The sequence below is a fragment of the Oreochromis aureus genome, linkage group 1 (genome assembly GCF_013358895.1).
Source record: "Oreochromis aureus strain Israel breed Guangdong linkage group 1, ZZ_aureus, whole genome shotgun sequence".
Classification (NCBI taxonomy): Eukaryota; Metazoa; Chordata; class Actinopteri; order Cichliformes; family Cichlidae; genus Oreochromis; species Oreochromis aureus.
In genome coordinates, this window is record NC_052942.1 from 302261 (window position 1) to 318390 (window position 16130).

Sequence of the window (16130 nt, forward strand, 5' to 3'; positions counted from 1 at the left end):
GCAGTCCTTCACATTTACTAAGCAGTGTCATCAGAAATGAGGTGCTAGCAAGAAAATTTTAGAAAATTAAGATATCTGATTTTATGATATATATGATCTACATCTAAGTCCAAATGATCTTAGACAATGACACAGTTAACTTGAAATCCAACAGTACATCTGTGACTGAAGAACAGACTTTAAGCTTTAATTTGAGGTGCTCAACAAGAGTTTTGCATTAACTGTTTCACAGTCATTTTTATGGGCTCAAGAGTAACTGATAAAGCTGTTTTATGGTCAGGTCAGTCTCCTCATTAGTCTATGAAAAATTCAGCAGAAATGAAGACTTGAGTTGATTCCAAGAGTTGCATTTTATTTGGTCTCTCTTCACTGGAACTCTCAGTTTGACTGTCAAAGAGACATTGATGCAAACGAGGAAGACTGAAAAAAACAAAACCTATCAGAGCAATAGGAAAAACATTGTCCAGGTAGATTTCTAAAAAAAAAATGAGGAATGCACCATCTAACAAACTGTCAAATCTACAATGAAGAGACACGTTCATACAGTAAATGAAAATAAAAAGGGTTTGCAGGGGTGCAAAGCACTGGTTACACTGACGAACGGGAATGCCATGAAAACAAAAAAGGCCACACGGGTCTGGAATAAAGTTCTTTGGACAGATGGAAGTAAAATGAACTTAGATTAACCAGAATCAGAATCAGAAAGCATTTATTTATCCCCAAGAGGCAATTAACATACAACAGAGCAGCATGGCTTTGAAGATAAGGACAGGGCATAAACAGACAGTAAGAGTGAGATAATAAATACACAGAATATACATTATATACACAATTTTAAAATTACACAGTTTTAAAATTAAAGTGACTGAAAGTTGAATAAATAACTGTAAGTGAGTAAAGTGTCGGCAGTATAAAAAGAGTGCAGAATAGTTCGTGTTTCTGGGTGTGGGGAATGGTCTTATCTGCTGGAGTTAAAAAGCAGAGTGGCTTTGGGGGCAAAGGTGGCGCTCCTCCTCTCAGTCCTGCAGGAAATGCAGCGGAGGCGCCGCCCAGAGGGGAGCCATTGAAATGCGGGGTGAAGAATGTGAGAGGGGTCATTGATGATTTTGGCTGCCTGTCTAAGGATCTGTTGGCTGAAAACCTGTGCCAGAGTTCTGACAGGCAGGCCAATGATTTTAGAGCACACTGATGCAGTGTGCTGCAGTCTGTTCCTGTCATGAAGGCTGAAGGAGTGGAACCAGCAGGTGATGGAGAAGGTCATGATGCTTTCCAGGAAGGCAAAGTAAAAAGTCATCATGATGGGTGTGCTGACTCCAAAGGCGTTGAGTTTCCTAAGGAGATATAGCCGTTGGTGGCACCTCCTGAGAATCTCCTCTGTGTTGGCAGAGAATTTCAGGAGGTTGTCAAAGATGGTTCTGTACTCCTCAACTACCTCCACTGGCTTCCCGTGGATGGTGGTGGTGACTGAAGCAGCCAGATCCCTCTGCCTGCTGGAGAAGGTCACCACCATCTCTTTGGTTTTGCTCACATTCAGTTCAAGTTTGGAGCTGTCACACCACTACAAACTCCTGCAGAGCGGCCCGTGGTGTTGTGAGGGGCCTGACAGCAGTGACAGGAGAACTGTGTCATCAGCATATTTCACCAGGTGACAGTTGGGTGGATCTGCAGTCATCAGTGTAGAGGATGAAGAGCAGGGGGAGGAGCACACAGCCCTGGGGGGAGCCAGTGGAGGTGAGGCGGAGACCGGAAAGAGAGTTTTTGACCCGAACTTTCTGAGTCCTGTTGGTCAAAAAGTCCAATATCCACAGGATTAGCTGATCATCCAGGTGAAATCGGGAGGAAAGTTTAGTGGCCAGGATATGAGGCTGCAGAGTGATGAACGCTGATGAGAAATCAGCAAACAGGAGTCTGGGAGCTCCAGATCTTTGTGGATGGAGTCCAAGATGAAGATTTTTGCATCATCGACACCTCTGTGTGCACGGTAAGCAAACTGGAGTGGGTCCATCAGGAGGTCAGTTGCTCTTACGATGTGCTGTTTTATGACTTCTCCATGGTCTTCATCACCAGGGAGGTGAGGGCCACAGGACGAAGATCATTCAGAGACTTTGGGTTGTTTCTTTTGGGGATGGGGATGACTGTGGAGTTTTTCCACAGCTGGGGGACGCTGTGACTGTCAATTGAGTGTTGAAATAGAGTCCAGAACACACTTCCTAGTTGCCTAGAATGATGGGAAAAGAAAAGTCCAGAGAAGAAGAGAAACAGCTCATGAGGTAAAACATACCATACCAGTGTTATGGGATGGGCATGCAGTGAAACTGTGTCACTAGTGTTTACTGATGATGTGAGTGCTGATAAAAGCAGCAGGATCAGTTTGAATCTGCTCAGATTTGGCCAAACACTGCAAAATTAATCGAACAGCACTTCACAGTCCAAATGGATAGTAGCTCAAGGAATACTGCAAAGAAACTGGATGTTCTTCAACAGCCAGATCAGTCAGGTGCTGGAGATAAAACTGAAGGCAGAGAGAGCCATGAACAAACACACTGGGACTGAAAGCGGCTGCAGTACAGAGGCAAATGACCAAAAATGTGTCCACAAATGTAAACTGCAAATACACATTAATGTCAGTCCTTTTTGGCTTTGTCTTGTTTACAGTTGTTAAAAACTGAGCCATGGAGGAAAAAAGTCTTTGTGCTTATATTGGTCAGTTCACACAGAAGAGACAGAACCATGATGACTCAAGAGGATTTTAACGTGCCAGTCCTTCTGTCAACATGATGTGAAATGTCTCAGATGCAGCGTTGGTTTGGTTCCATTATTAAACACCATGAGAAATAAAATGCTGAACTGTTGAGCACAAAATTTGTTCTTTTCTTGTTCCTGTCCTACACGTTCCAGGTAAGGCCTGGCATTAACATACGATGCTTCTTTACCTGTAATTTACCTATAAACAGAACACCTCACCCATAGCACAGTTTCTCAGCTTCAATCATCGTCCTTATATTAGCTAAGGAAAGCTTAGCTGTGGGTTAAATGGGAGATGATGGTGCTGCAGTTTGTGGACCGCAGCAGCAGGAAAAATGAAAACATATTAACAGGTTCTCTTAAAGGTAATATGAACCAGTCATCCTGAGCCAGCTGGAGAAAGCTGGAGAGTGGCTGTTTTGCTTCAGTCTGCAGGCTAATGTGTCTGTTATCACCTCGAGCAGATGGCTCAGCATGGAAGAGAGAGATTCACACACACACACAAAGAAACCAACTCTTCTGTGCACATCCACAAAAACACTCAGCATGTTTGTCCTGCACATGCACGGCAGCGCAAAACTAAACATGAAAAAATTTCCCCCAGAAATCAAATATCCTGTCCACTACTGACATTTATTCATTTTTGAACAAGTAAAAGTGACAAGAGGGTAACGAAAATGATTTAAAGGTTTGCTGGGAATTTGCATAAAAAACAGCCACAAAAATATTCTAATGGAGGGAAAAAGGTCATATTTAAGCTAGTCTATATAAGCAGTTTAACATATTGTCGTTTTGGAATTCATTCCTCTGTAAATTAAACCATGCACATGCCGAGGTGACAAAGTCGTACTGCAAACAAAAACTTGGTGTGTGATCTTCAACATATTTGTTTTTCAGCAAGCTCCAACTAGTGCCAAAGTATCCTGACACATGCTGTATAACCTATGTATATAGTGTATTTAGTGTTTGACCAGATTATTTATGTTTGAGAAAGAAAAAAAGACAATTTGAATTTGTGTGTTTTTCTACTTATAAAGAAATCAAGAGTTTCCCAAAGCCAACATGACGTAATACTTGATGGAGAAACCCGTGTTAGCAAGAACAGCAGTAAGATGTTTCTTCCTGTAGCTGGTCACCAGGTTTGCACATATCACAGGAGGGATGTTTGCCCTGTCCTCTTTAGAGAAACTCTAAATCCTTTAAGGTTTCTTGGCTGCCACTTGACAATTCGACATTCAGATCCCACAGAAATTCTACAGTCTGTAGACTGGTTTGGCCACTCCAAGACCTTAACGTGCTTCTTCTTCAAAGCCACTCCTTTGTTGGCTTGGTGGTATTTTTTGGGTTACTGTTACGCTGAAAGACCCATACACGACAATCCTCAGTGTTCGGTCTGAGGGAAAGAGCTTCCTGTGCAAGATTTTGTGGTACCTAGTACCATCAACTGGCCCCGCAATGCAATGAAGTCATCCTGGACCCTTAGCAGAAATAATGCTTCCACCTTCATGCTTGAGTCTTTGGGTCATACTCAGCATTTCCTTTCCTCCAAACACAGCACGTCAAGTTGATGCCATTTTATATTAGCATTGCAAATTTCTTCTGTTTCACACCAAGATTTGTTACCTTCTCAGTAAGCCTCGTGCTGATGATCTTATAGCCCATTCCAGCCTTGTGCAGCTCTGGGCACAAAGCCAGTCTGTGGGAGCCCACATTCTGGCTAGGTTTTGGGGATCAAGCACTTTTTTCATTCAATGACATGCAAATCAGTGTAGCATATTTTTCGGACCATAAGGCGCATTAAGCGAAACAAAACAGTCAGATAACTCAAACTTTACTCAATTCATTCTTCTTGCTTCCTCCATGTCATGATAGGAGGGAATAAGACGCAGGCTTCATCAGCACGAACCGCTTTTATTGAACTGTGGCAGCAGTGTACGTGACTACATCAATTTTCTGAAAAACATATACACGTACATGTCTGTGAAGGTTCTCAGTCATCCAGGTCATCGTAGTCAAAGGAGTTTGCAAAGAAAAGCGTCTGGACTTCTTTGAGTTGCTTGAAGACGTTTCACCTCTCATCCGAGAAGCTTCTTCAGTTCTAAGGTCAAATGGCCGAGAGTCCCAGATTTAAACCCTCCCCAGTTCCCTCCCCAGACGCCTTAACGCCCACTCACATCCTGGGCCATCTGACCTCAGGAATTCACATGACAAGGTGCGGCCAGGTTTCACAATGAGCTCACCCGAAACCCTGGCTGATTAGGTACCACACCCGCTTTCACACCTTGGCGCATGTGATTAGGGGATCACCAGGGGGTCCTTTGTCCCTCTTTGGGGGGATACTCCCACTGGGTTTAAATCTGGGACTCTCGGCCATTTGACCTTAGAACTGAAGAAGCTTCTCGGATGAGAGGTGAAACGTCTTCAAGCAACTCAAAGAAGTCCAGACGCTTTTCTTTGCAAACTCCTTTGATTATATACACGTACAGTGTTCTAGCGACCTCTAGTGGCCGCCCCCATGGTAGCTTTACTAGGACAACATAAACAGATCTCACAACATTTCCCCCTTTAATAAAAGTACTTTAAACACACAACAGTGTTGTCAGAACGCAGGACATCACAGGGGTAGACTACCCTCAGTCCTGATATGGGGTTATTCTGCCCTTAGAACATAGAAAGGAGATCTCTGAATCTGAGACGTACTTTAATCTCGGCTCCTTAGACTTACTGATGACCTTGGCTGGAGTCGTCCACCCCTTTTCTCCGTCAAGCTTCACTACAACATCCTGGCCTGGGAGAAGCTCAGGAAGTGGACGAGCTGAATGTCTGCAGTTGTAGAAGAATCTGTAAGAGTCCTTAGCTACAGCATCCCTTTGGCACAGCGTGTCCCTATTGACTGGACTGGGCAGCAATGTCTTTTTGAGTACTGGGATGGTGGTGCGGATTTGACGTCCTGTCATAAGTTGAGCTGGGCTTGCACCGGTTGCTGCAAAAGGTGTAGAGCGGTAACTCATTAAGGCTAAGCAGGGGTCAGGCTGTTTGAGAATGTACTTGGCCGTTTGGACGGCTCTTTCAGCAGCTCCATTTGACTGGGGGTAATGAGGGCTCGACATAGTGTGGGTGAAGCCATAACTCAGTTTGAAGTCTTGGAACTCTGATGATGTGAACTGCGTCCCATTATCACTGACCCATCTAATGAACATATGTTTAAGCTTGTTAATGACCTGTCTGCTGGTTGTTGTAGTGAGGGAAGCAATGTCAATGTCTCTTGAAAAATAATCAACAATGACAAGAAAGTTCTTACACTCCAACTCGCACAGATCAGCTGCAATCTTTTGCCAGGGGCCATTGGGCAGAGGAGTAGTCACGAGGGGTTCCCATCGCTGTGTAGGCTTGTGCTCTTTGCAAAAGTTGCATGACCTCACCTTGTGTGTTATTTGAAGTCCAATGTTGGGCCACCACACTGTTGATCTTGCGCGCTCTCTACATTTAGTTAGTCCTTGGTGGCATTAATGTAATTGGTCAAGGACAGCGGGTCTGAGTGCTGTGGGAATTACAATGTGATCGTGGTAGAGCACTAGACCATCTGATTCTGAAAGGTGGCTTCTGGCTGGATAAAAGCCTTGCAGTGGTGAGCTCTTTGCCATTCTCCGAGGCCACCCTTGTCTGATGAAGATGATTGCTTTTTGAAGCTCTGGGTCCCTCTGTGTAGCTCTACGAATTTCCTCCAACTTATGTGACTTGATAGGTTTGCTTGTCACTACTATGAGCTGTAGCTCATTCTTTCCGAAGTGGCACTTGGACCTGTTGAGCTTAAGGCCTGATGCTTTGATTGTCCGTAATACTGCATCTAAGCGTTGGTCATGCTCCTCTTTGTTAGCCCCGAAAACCAGTATGTCGTCCATCACTCAAAGGTGGGACTCAAAGGTGCTCATGAGCCGCTGGAAGATCTTGGGTGCTGAAGTTATGCCAAATGTGTCATGGTCCTGGGTCGAGCGACCCAGTGTTTGAGTTTATGTATCTTTTGTATTCTTTTGTGCCTTAGCTTAGTTCACCTTGTTTATTTCTAGATTGCAATTTAGTCTTGTTCCCTTATGTCATCTCCCCCCTGCACTCAGTCTCCCTGGTTTCTGCGTCTACGTTTCTTGTCGCAGTTATGTTAAGTTCATGTCATGTTTTATCTCAATGTCTAATCTCCATGTTTCCTGTTTTACTTTGAAAGTCTATTTTCAATGTCAGTGTATTTAGTTTCACTTCTCCTGTCCTGTCGTTAGGTTCATGTGTGTCAGCTGTGCTCCCATGTGTGGCCACTTCCCCTGATCATCCCTCATGTGTATTTAGTCTCTGTGTTTCATGCAGTCTGTGTCGCGTCGTCTGTGTTCCCACCCTCCATGTTGTCTCAGCCAGCCTTTGTATTCATAGTTATGGTTTCCTGTGTCTTCCTAGTTTATCCTAGTATCACTTTCCCAGTTTAGTTATAGTTTAGTTTTGTCACTGCGCTTCTGCCTTGTTTTCACTCCTTGTCACCAGCCACAATAAAGGCTCGCTTTTCGTTCGAACTCAGTTTCTTGTCCTCGCCTGTGTCCGCACCTGAGTCCTCCACACACTCCCCACACGGTCTGCCCCGGCAGTCCGTGACAAAATGGCAGGCGCCTTAAGCAAAACCTGCCCATGGGAGTTATAAACATGGTCAGTTTTTGGCAGCTGGGGTCCAGTGGTATTTGCCAGAACCCACTGGAGGCATCCAAAGTGGAGAAAACTTTAGCCCCTGCTAACTTGGGAGTTATGTCATCCAATGTGGGCAAGATGTACTGACAGGGGATTTCTTTAAATCACCCTGCCGTTCTTCAGCTGAGACGGCTGAGTCAGAAAACACAACACTGCAGAAGTTTTTCACTCGCGAGGGGCAGTCATGGAACGCACGAACTGCGCCCCACGACTGTCCGCGTCCTTTATTTATACAAGATGTTTTGTGTGTGTGTGTGTGTGTGTGTGTGTGTGTGTGTGTGTGTGTGAATGTGTACAAAGGTAACAACGTCATTTAGAGCCGCGGGTTTTTCCCCTTCACTACATTTGCATGTTCTTCTAAAAGAGCTGAGGTTTCACTTCTCTGTTCTCTGAAGACAGGAAGCAGTTAGTAGCTGCACACAAGTTACTAGGTGAAAAGTCACTTAGACATGTCCTTAATAATAAGATAAAAAGATACATTTCATATAGCTGATCATATTATACAATATTCTCTTGACATTCCCTCCTGTTGATCACGAAATGAAATGTACAATTCATCAGTGAGTAACTACTTGTCTTTCACATTCTTAGTTACTACATCATTAGCACTTCATCTTCATCTGACAAATAGGAAAAGAAGTCTTCATCGGTTTTGGTACATCTGCGTATGCTGTGAATGACAAACTAATCATCTGTGAAATTACAGCTTTAAACAAAGAATAAAATAAGTAAAGAGAAGCAAAATAAAATCAAGAAAAATTCAATGACGATCAACAATCTCTTTAAACTTGTTAAAGTTGAGCGCTTCTTCCTGGATCAGGATGACGATGTTGTTGTTGTTGTTGTGCACTTTACAAAAGTCACTCTGAAGGTGGTCGGAAATCAGAATTAGTGCACCTGTCCCAGGGTGTTTCCCATATATGGTTGTGTTAATATGCTCGGCATGTGCGAGCAGACATAACAGTCTTTCTCTGTGGTCTTGTTAAACACATATCTGTATCAGGCATTTTTTCATCCAAGGGTGGATGTGATCTTGTGTCATGTCCATTAGGTGTAAGTTGTCGTATCGTCCATCTTCTCTGTCTGCCTCGTGGCTCAGCTGCTGTTGGCATCGGCTGGGGTCCTGTAAGGGTGAGCTTTGTAGTCAAGGTAACCATCAGGGTTCCCTTCACACCTACACCTGGCTGCCTAAAGTTGATCGGATAGAGATTGGAGTGCGGGCTTACCCCACGGGGCCCCAAGAACGCACTTACCACCCTCACCCCGAAACAACCAAGCGTGGCGCTTCCTCCTCGGTGTCAGGGCTTCCCGGGACCTCAACCTTTGCAGTGGCTCTGATGTATCCAAGATGGTCTCTCTGCAATTTTACAGGCTGTGGGTGTTGTCAATAACACTTGGTTTCAACCTGCAAGAGACTGGAGAGTCTTACGGCAGTTTATTGTTCAAAACAATATCCTTATTTTCTAGTAGTTTTGCCATCCATTCTGCCAGGGTTGTTTCTCTGACGGAGTTTTCTAAAGGTTCACTTGTCACTGGGAGTGGAAAAGGTCTCCCATGAACAACCTCAAATAATGTCAGTTTTTGAGAGCCTTGTATTAATTTCATCCACATTTTTACTAGGCCTATGCACTCAGGCCATTCAGGCCAGAATGATTGCATAAACATTTTGCAACTGAGATTGCACCTGCTTTTTCCACTGGATAAATCTCTAGCCATTTTGAGAATACGTCTATAATCACTAGAGCATAAAAGTGTGTATTAAGGACCTGGACTATCCCCCCCCCTGAGGACACATGGGTCACCCCATGTGTCACTAATGCTGCTGTTCTGCACAGGGACTTGGGGAGTATCGGTTTACCTTCACAAGTCATCAAATCATATTATTTTGGGTATTCTGATGATTAAATTGTGCCCTAAAGCAATGTCAGCTGACTTTCTTACTGCTTCTGCTGCGGCTGCACAGGCCTGCACGTCCATCTACATGTAAGTAGAAAGGCTTATCATAATCAGGCAAAGCCAAAACTGTATTTGTCTGTAATGCCAGTTTCAAGTTACTGAATGCTTCTTCTGCTTTCTTCTTTGTAGATGCAACACTACATTTTGACTTAGGGCATTTTAGGCAATTCCTATTTCTCAAAGAATTCATACATCTTACATATTTCAAACTTTTAAGTTAGGAAAAACTTTGCATTGCTTACAGCTCATAACTCACAGCTCTAAAACTCGTCATTGTTAAATCATGTGCCTAATCATTATATGTCACTGTGATCCACAAGTATGATCACAAATTTGTTTTCCAAACTTACAAAACAAACAAACAAAAACAAAAACAAATTGCCTATGGCACCAAGGCTTTTATGTTCATATTAACTGAGTGTAAGCTGCTTTCTTCATTGCAAGTGTTTGTTTCAATAAGGTTTAATTCATGCATCTTATCACTGAGTTCTAAATTCAAACTATCTCACTTCTAATTCATTTCAATAATAATCTCACATGTAACAATTTGTGTATGTGTGTTTTCATTTTGTGTTTACCTCTTTGTTGTGATGTGGTGGACATCCCTAAACAATCAGTAATTCTCCTAAATCTTGATTTAAAAACAATACACCTTCATTTCACTCACGCACTTTTGAATAGAGCTCTTTCACACATCAGGACAACTAACACTTCTTCCCACACATCTCCATTCTTTAGGTCAGTTTGTAGCGTATACACTTATGTGTTTTCAATCAGAAAAATAAACTCAACCTCTCATAACATCACTCATGGATTTCTTGAATTAAAAGCACTTTCAAACTTTAAACATCCTATTTTACATCACAAAAGAAATATATTTCACACTCCTTTATTTCATACACACTTTTTAAATGTTCTAACCTCTTTCAGACGCCATGAATCATCTCACACACCCTGCCTTTTCTCTCACTCAGACAAATCACGCAGAGTCACTCAAATCAAATACTGACAGCATTCACACAGTTAAAATCACTCAAAATACACTTTCCTATGCGTATTTTGGACATGCCTTCCATATCAGAAAGAGCAAGTCAGAAGAAAAAGAAACTGAAACCTCTCATCATTCTCACAGCTTCTCACCACACATACATAACTGAAAAAATAAAACACACCAGCATTTATGGCTCAAGATATATACATCTATCAAAATTCAGTCAATTACTATACATCCACAGTAATGAATTCACACTCTATTTATACTATTGTAGTGAGCAAAACCAGCATCTCAGTCACAGGCATTTAGCAATATTTGCAAACAATAGTTATAAAGCTCAATAAGACTCTACGCCGAAAGCAACACTCTGCATGCGCGTCACCGCTCCTCATTTGCATTCTCACACACACACCGTCTAAAAATAGAATCAGCAGCCAGTGCACTGTTGTGTTGTCTCAAACCTGTAGCTTTAGCTGTTGTATTCAGGGCTTGACTTATTAGTTGTTAGTATAGGATTGCTCTTCATCTCAAGAGAGTCTCATCTAGGCTAACAGGTTTACAAATAGGTCAAGTGTCTCTATGCACTTGATTAGATTTGGTATTTTCCTTATTTTCTTCATCTCATATATCATTGTACTGAGTTTGAGCAAACCTTAAGCTTGAATCAGACTACTTTTAACAACTATCCACCTCGCATCATAACTGACTGAGGTGCCTCTTATTATTAATATTATGTCATTATTAATGTTATCATTGTATTGTTTTTCCTTTATTATAACAGCAATAGTATATTACAATACACTACTTTACTACTTTACTACTAATATACAATAGTATATTAGTTTATATCTTATTATGTATCCATCACGGGTCTGTGCGAATCTGCAGCTTCACACCTTCCCAAGCTGGAAACATTTGCTTTTCCTTGGCTGACCAATGACACAGCCTTAATATACCTTATGCATCTCTCTTTTTTATTTGATATATTTTCGTGTGAATTATCTGGTTTCACGCATTCTATTCATTCAGCTTGGTTGTCTTCCCAATTTTGTTTCATTGTTAATACCAATTTACAGGTTGCTATGCTTCCTATTATTAGTTTGAATATAGTAGAGATAAGCTCTAATTTGATTTAACCTTTTCTTTATTCCACTTTATTCCTAAGAGTATTTATATATATATTCAGTTGAGTCTGTATCCAACTCTTTTTAAACTTCTACTTTGATCTCTAATTTTACACTTGATGAGGGATTATTATGTTCCTCCTGATATGGGTGAATGTATAGTGGGACATTTTGTTGTCTTAGGAATTCTTCATCTACAAGCACTGATTTGTCCGGCGCCTGGACATTTCTTTTCTAGCCACTGCTCGTCAGCAGTGAGTTTTGTGGGCTGATTCCCCATTATCACAGAACTGCAAAGCTTTCTCTGGTACTAGACTCGGGGGTGGTTGCTGACACGCCCTTCTACCTTTCCCCTTTATCACCAGTACTTGAGCTTTTGCGGGATACACAAAGAAAACAATAAAAACAAACAATGGAAGTAGTTCAGCAGCGTATTGTGCTGTAAAATCAACTTACTTCCAAAACACATACACAAAACACATATACATACACACAGATAGACATTTGCGCGCTAATTTGTCACGAAGTAATTCCGGCTACTTCTGAAACCTGTCTAAACACAGTTCCTTGTGGCGAACTTAAACCTTATTTGTCACGAGGTATTTGACGGCTACCTCTAGAACCAATCTAAACTTAGTTCCTTCCGGCGAACTCAACCTATTTCACGTGCTTCTTTCTTCAAACCCTTGCGGCGGGTTAGACCTATGCGCTTCTCTTTTGTGCACCCGTGCAGTGGGTCAGCCTAATGCGCTATTAATCCTTGCGGCGGATAAGACCTATGCGCTTCTCTTTTAAACCCTTCCGGCGGTTTAAAACCAAAAAGTGTTTTCTCACCCTCAGCTGTCCTTTGCTGGTTGTCAGGTCATCTGGCTGGATCCCAACGTCGTGGACCAGTACTATTACACCGGCCTGGACCCGAATTTGTCTTACGTCCCAGGTCTTTCACCTCTACCTGGAGAGGGCTGTCGACAGACTTGGTGCTGGTTTACCCACGCGTCAGGATGCAGAAGTCAGACCTTATTGGAGTCACAGAAACGAGTCTGCTGTTTCCATCTCTAGGCTCGAAGGACCAATTTAAATGACAGGGGATTTCTTTAAATCACCCTGCCGTTCTTCAGCTGAGACGGCTGAGTCAGAAAACACAACACTGCAGAAGTTTTTCACTCGCGAGGGGCAGTCATGGAACGCACGAACTGCGCCCCACGACTGTCCGCGTCCTTTATTTATACAAGATGTTTTGTGTGTGTGTGTGTGTGTGTGTGTGTGTGTGTGAATGTGTACAAAGGTAACAACGTCATTTAGAGCCGCGGGTTTTTCCCCTTCACTACATTTGCATGTTCTTCTAAAAGAGCTGAGGTTTCACTTCTCTGTTCTCTGAAGACAGGAAGCAGTTAGTAGCTGCACACAAGTTACTAGGTGAAAAGTCACTTAGACATGTCCTTAATAATAAGATAAAAAGATACATTTCATATAGCTGATCATATTATACAATATTCTCTTGACATGTACCGTTCGTGCTTTACACCCTTATTCAGACGTTTTAAGTCCACACACACTCTGACCTCATCCTTGTTGCGCTTTAAAGCAGGCACCATTGGTGCACACCAGTCTGTTGGCTCGGTGACTTCCTCAATGATGCCAAGTTTGAGCATGTGCTTTATTTCCTTTTCAACCTTTGGGAGGAGAGGAAAAGGCACCCGGAGTGGGGTGGTTACACTGTACTGTTAAGTCACTACTGATTTCGTTAACTCTAGCGACTAGTCCCATGCGCTTTGCCACTGTCTTCCCCAGTAGGTTACTTACATATTGCCCTTTTATAACTGTAATCCAGTACTGGTACTTTTGGCCTTTGTACGCTGTAGTAGCAAGGAATTTACCCATGCACCTGACTTTTCCACCAGGGCTGTACACAGTTGGCTTACACTGGATAAGTTTGGGTCTCTGCTGCAGCTTATTCAAGGTCATTTCTGTCATTACAGAGGTGTCTGCGCCTGTATCAATTTTGAAATCAACTGGACTGCCATTCACCAGTAGCTCAATGTCCCAGTTGGCATCTGAGCCTGACTCCTCAATCACTGCTGTTTTTGGCTCAGTTACTGCTCCCAGGAAAAGCTCCCCTATGAAGAATGAATCCTCATCTGAATCCTCTACAGACTCAGCCCTGACCTCTTTTAGCATTTTGGTTTTGCATACAACTTCAGAGTGTCCCAACTTATTGCACTTTCTGCATCTTTTATTGCGGGCTGGGCAGTTTTCTCTTTTGTCATGCACCCTGTTGCAACTTTGGCATTTTGGGTTACTCTCACCATGTTGTTGCTCACGTACCTGACGAGGTTGGTAGTAACTCCTTATTGTGCTGTTATAATGCATCTGTTTCACCTCATTCACAGTGCTTTCCAATCGCTCTGCACTTTGCTGTTTGACTTGTTCACTCTGGAGTGCTAGTTGAATGGCTCTATCTAGAGTTAAGTCCGCCTCGAGCTTGAGTTTTTGTGAGACATCTTTGTCAATTAATCCAATGACGATACGGTCCCGGATCTACTCGTCTTTACTGCCACCGCAGTGCTGTGCGAGCTCGTACAGGCTCCGCAAGAAAGCCTCGACCGTCTCCCCGGCCCTCTGGCTCCATTTGTGAAAACAGGCGCGATCGTGGATAACGTTTCTCTTTGGGACAAAGTGCTCATCAAACTTTTGTATAACCAGATTATACTCAAACTGCAGACTTGGTCTGGCCTCCGTAGCAGCAGGAAACACAAATGAACCATATATTGGTTGAGCATCTCTCCCCATGGAGTAAAGAAGCGAGTTCACCTGCACTTCGCCGCTCTCCACCCCTAGCTTGGACGCCACTCAAAAACGGGAGAATCTCTGCCGCCATTTTGGCCACTATGCCCGCTGCTCAAATTTAGCCATTTCTTCGTGTAACTCGGCGTGAAGTCCTCAGTTCTGACACCGTGTCATGATAGGAGGCAATAACACGCAGGGTTCTTCAGCACGAACCGCTTTTATTGAACTTCTAACTCTGTTAAATGTAATAAATCCTGTTTTCATGGATGCCTGGATGTTAAACTTAATTGTTACACCTGGTAAAGCAGCAACGCTGATCATTTTATTACAGATGAAAGACTTTAGACAGTTTGTAACTCTCAGTGATGCCGCAGTGTTCGTTTGACTTTGGGACCTGAAGCAGATGGAGTTTAGGACCCAGATTCCTGACTACGGTAGCTGTAATGCTCCAACAATCCATCAAGTGGTGCGGCTTCGTAGCTTAGCAAAGTCGTACTAAAATGTTTTTTGATAGATTTTTGAGCGCCGTGTACCACATAAAATTGGTTCGAGGTCAGTAAGCACAACCAGAATTCACAATTAAGGCGCACTGGATTATAAGGCGCCCTGACAATTTTTGAGAGAGTTCAAGGATTTTAGGTGTGCCTTATAGTGCAGAAAATACAGTAATTTTTCCTGGGCCTTGTGGTTGATATTCTGCCTCTCTCCATTAAAATCAAACAACCATAAAGATTACAGGCTGTTCTCTTCCTTGTAAGTGAGCAAACTTACTATTCAGGGCAGGAAAGGATTAGTTCCCCACTGTTCATACAACCTTAACCACATTATAGGGCAGAAACAAGCATGATTCAGATGTGTGAACCCACATGTGCACAAAAATATAACTTTAATCAGCACACACACATAAATTCACACTCGCAGTCACACATTTCTTCTGATACACACCACCAGCAACCCACGCAGCAGAGACTACACAAAAACGCACACCACCACCCACATGACAAAGTTATATAGGCCACATGAGCATGCACGCACAAACACACACACTATTACTGTATTTTAAATCCCCAGTAACCACTCAACAGCTCGATCCGCTCCAAGAAATTCTGCCAGATTTGTTCATCGTTCTTCTCTTTCTCCACCTTTCCTCCATTTACTCTCCCTCCTCATGTCCTCCTTTTCTTTCCCATCTCAATCGTCGGTTATTGATCTGTCTCCAGGGAGGAGAAATCGGCCATTCTCCTCCCTCTATTTTTAGACGCAGGACGTATCTCGGGGAGAACCACAACACGAGAGAAAGATGGACTAGAAGCACCGACTCTACTGACAATGCAATGTGGTGCTTAATCTGATATTAGAAAAGAATAAAGACCAAGCTTGTAAAGCAATGAACCTGCCAGCGATAGGCTGTCTCTGATGATATTTGGTTCACTGGGGTGCAGTCTGTGACACGACACTGATATACATTTGTAGTATTTTAACTAACTTCTACAAGAGAAAATCTCTATGAGACTCTTTTAAAAGGATCTCTACAAACTCAAAAATGCATGAAGGTCAATCTAAGAATAAGGCTGGTTTTGAAATCCCCCACAGGCTGACCTTTGGAGACAAAGAGGAGTTTGGCTCACATGTTTCTGCTGTCTGAAAAACACACAGATATTGGGCTGTGTTCCTCAGTGTCTCTGCTTAATCTGTGGATCACAGTGAGTGTAGATATTAGAAATCACATGGTGAAAAACCTGCTATTCAGCTGAGTATGATACCTTATGGCTTTACCTCTACAAAACCCCTTTACCTCT

General features: G+C 42.8%; 1 protein-coding gene across 1 annotated transcript in view; it reads left to right on the plus strand.

The window, feature by feature from the left end:
- c1qtnf4 (C1q and TNF related 4) overlaps window positions 1–16130 on the plus strand; it is a 66752-nt gene that overhangs the window by 20067 nt on the left and 30555 nt on the right. The gene's annotated exons all lie outside the window — the stretch shown is intronic.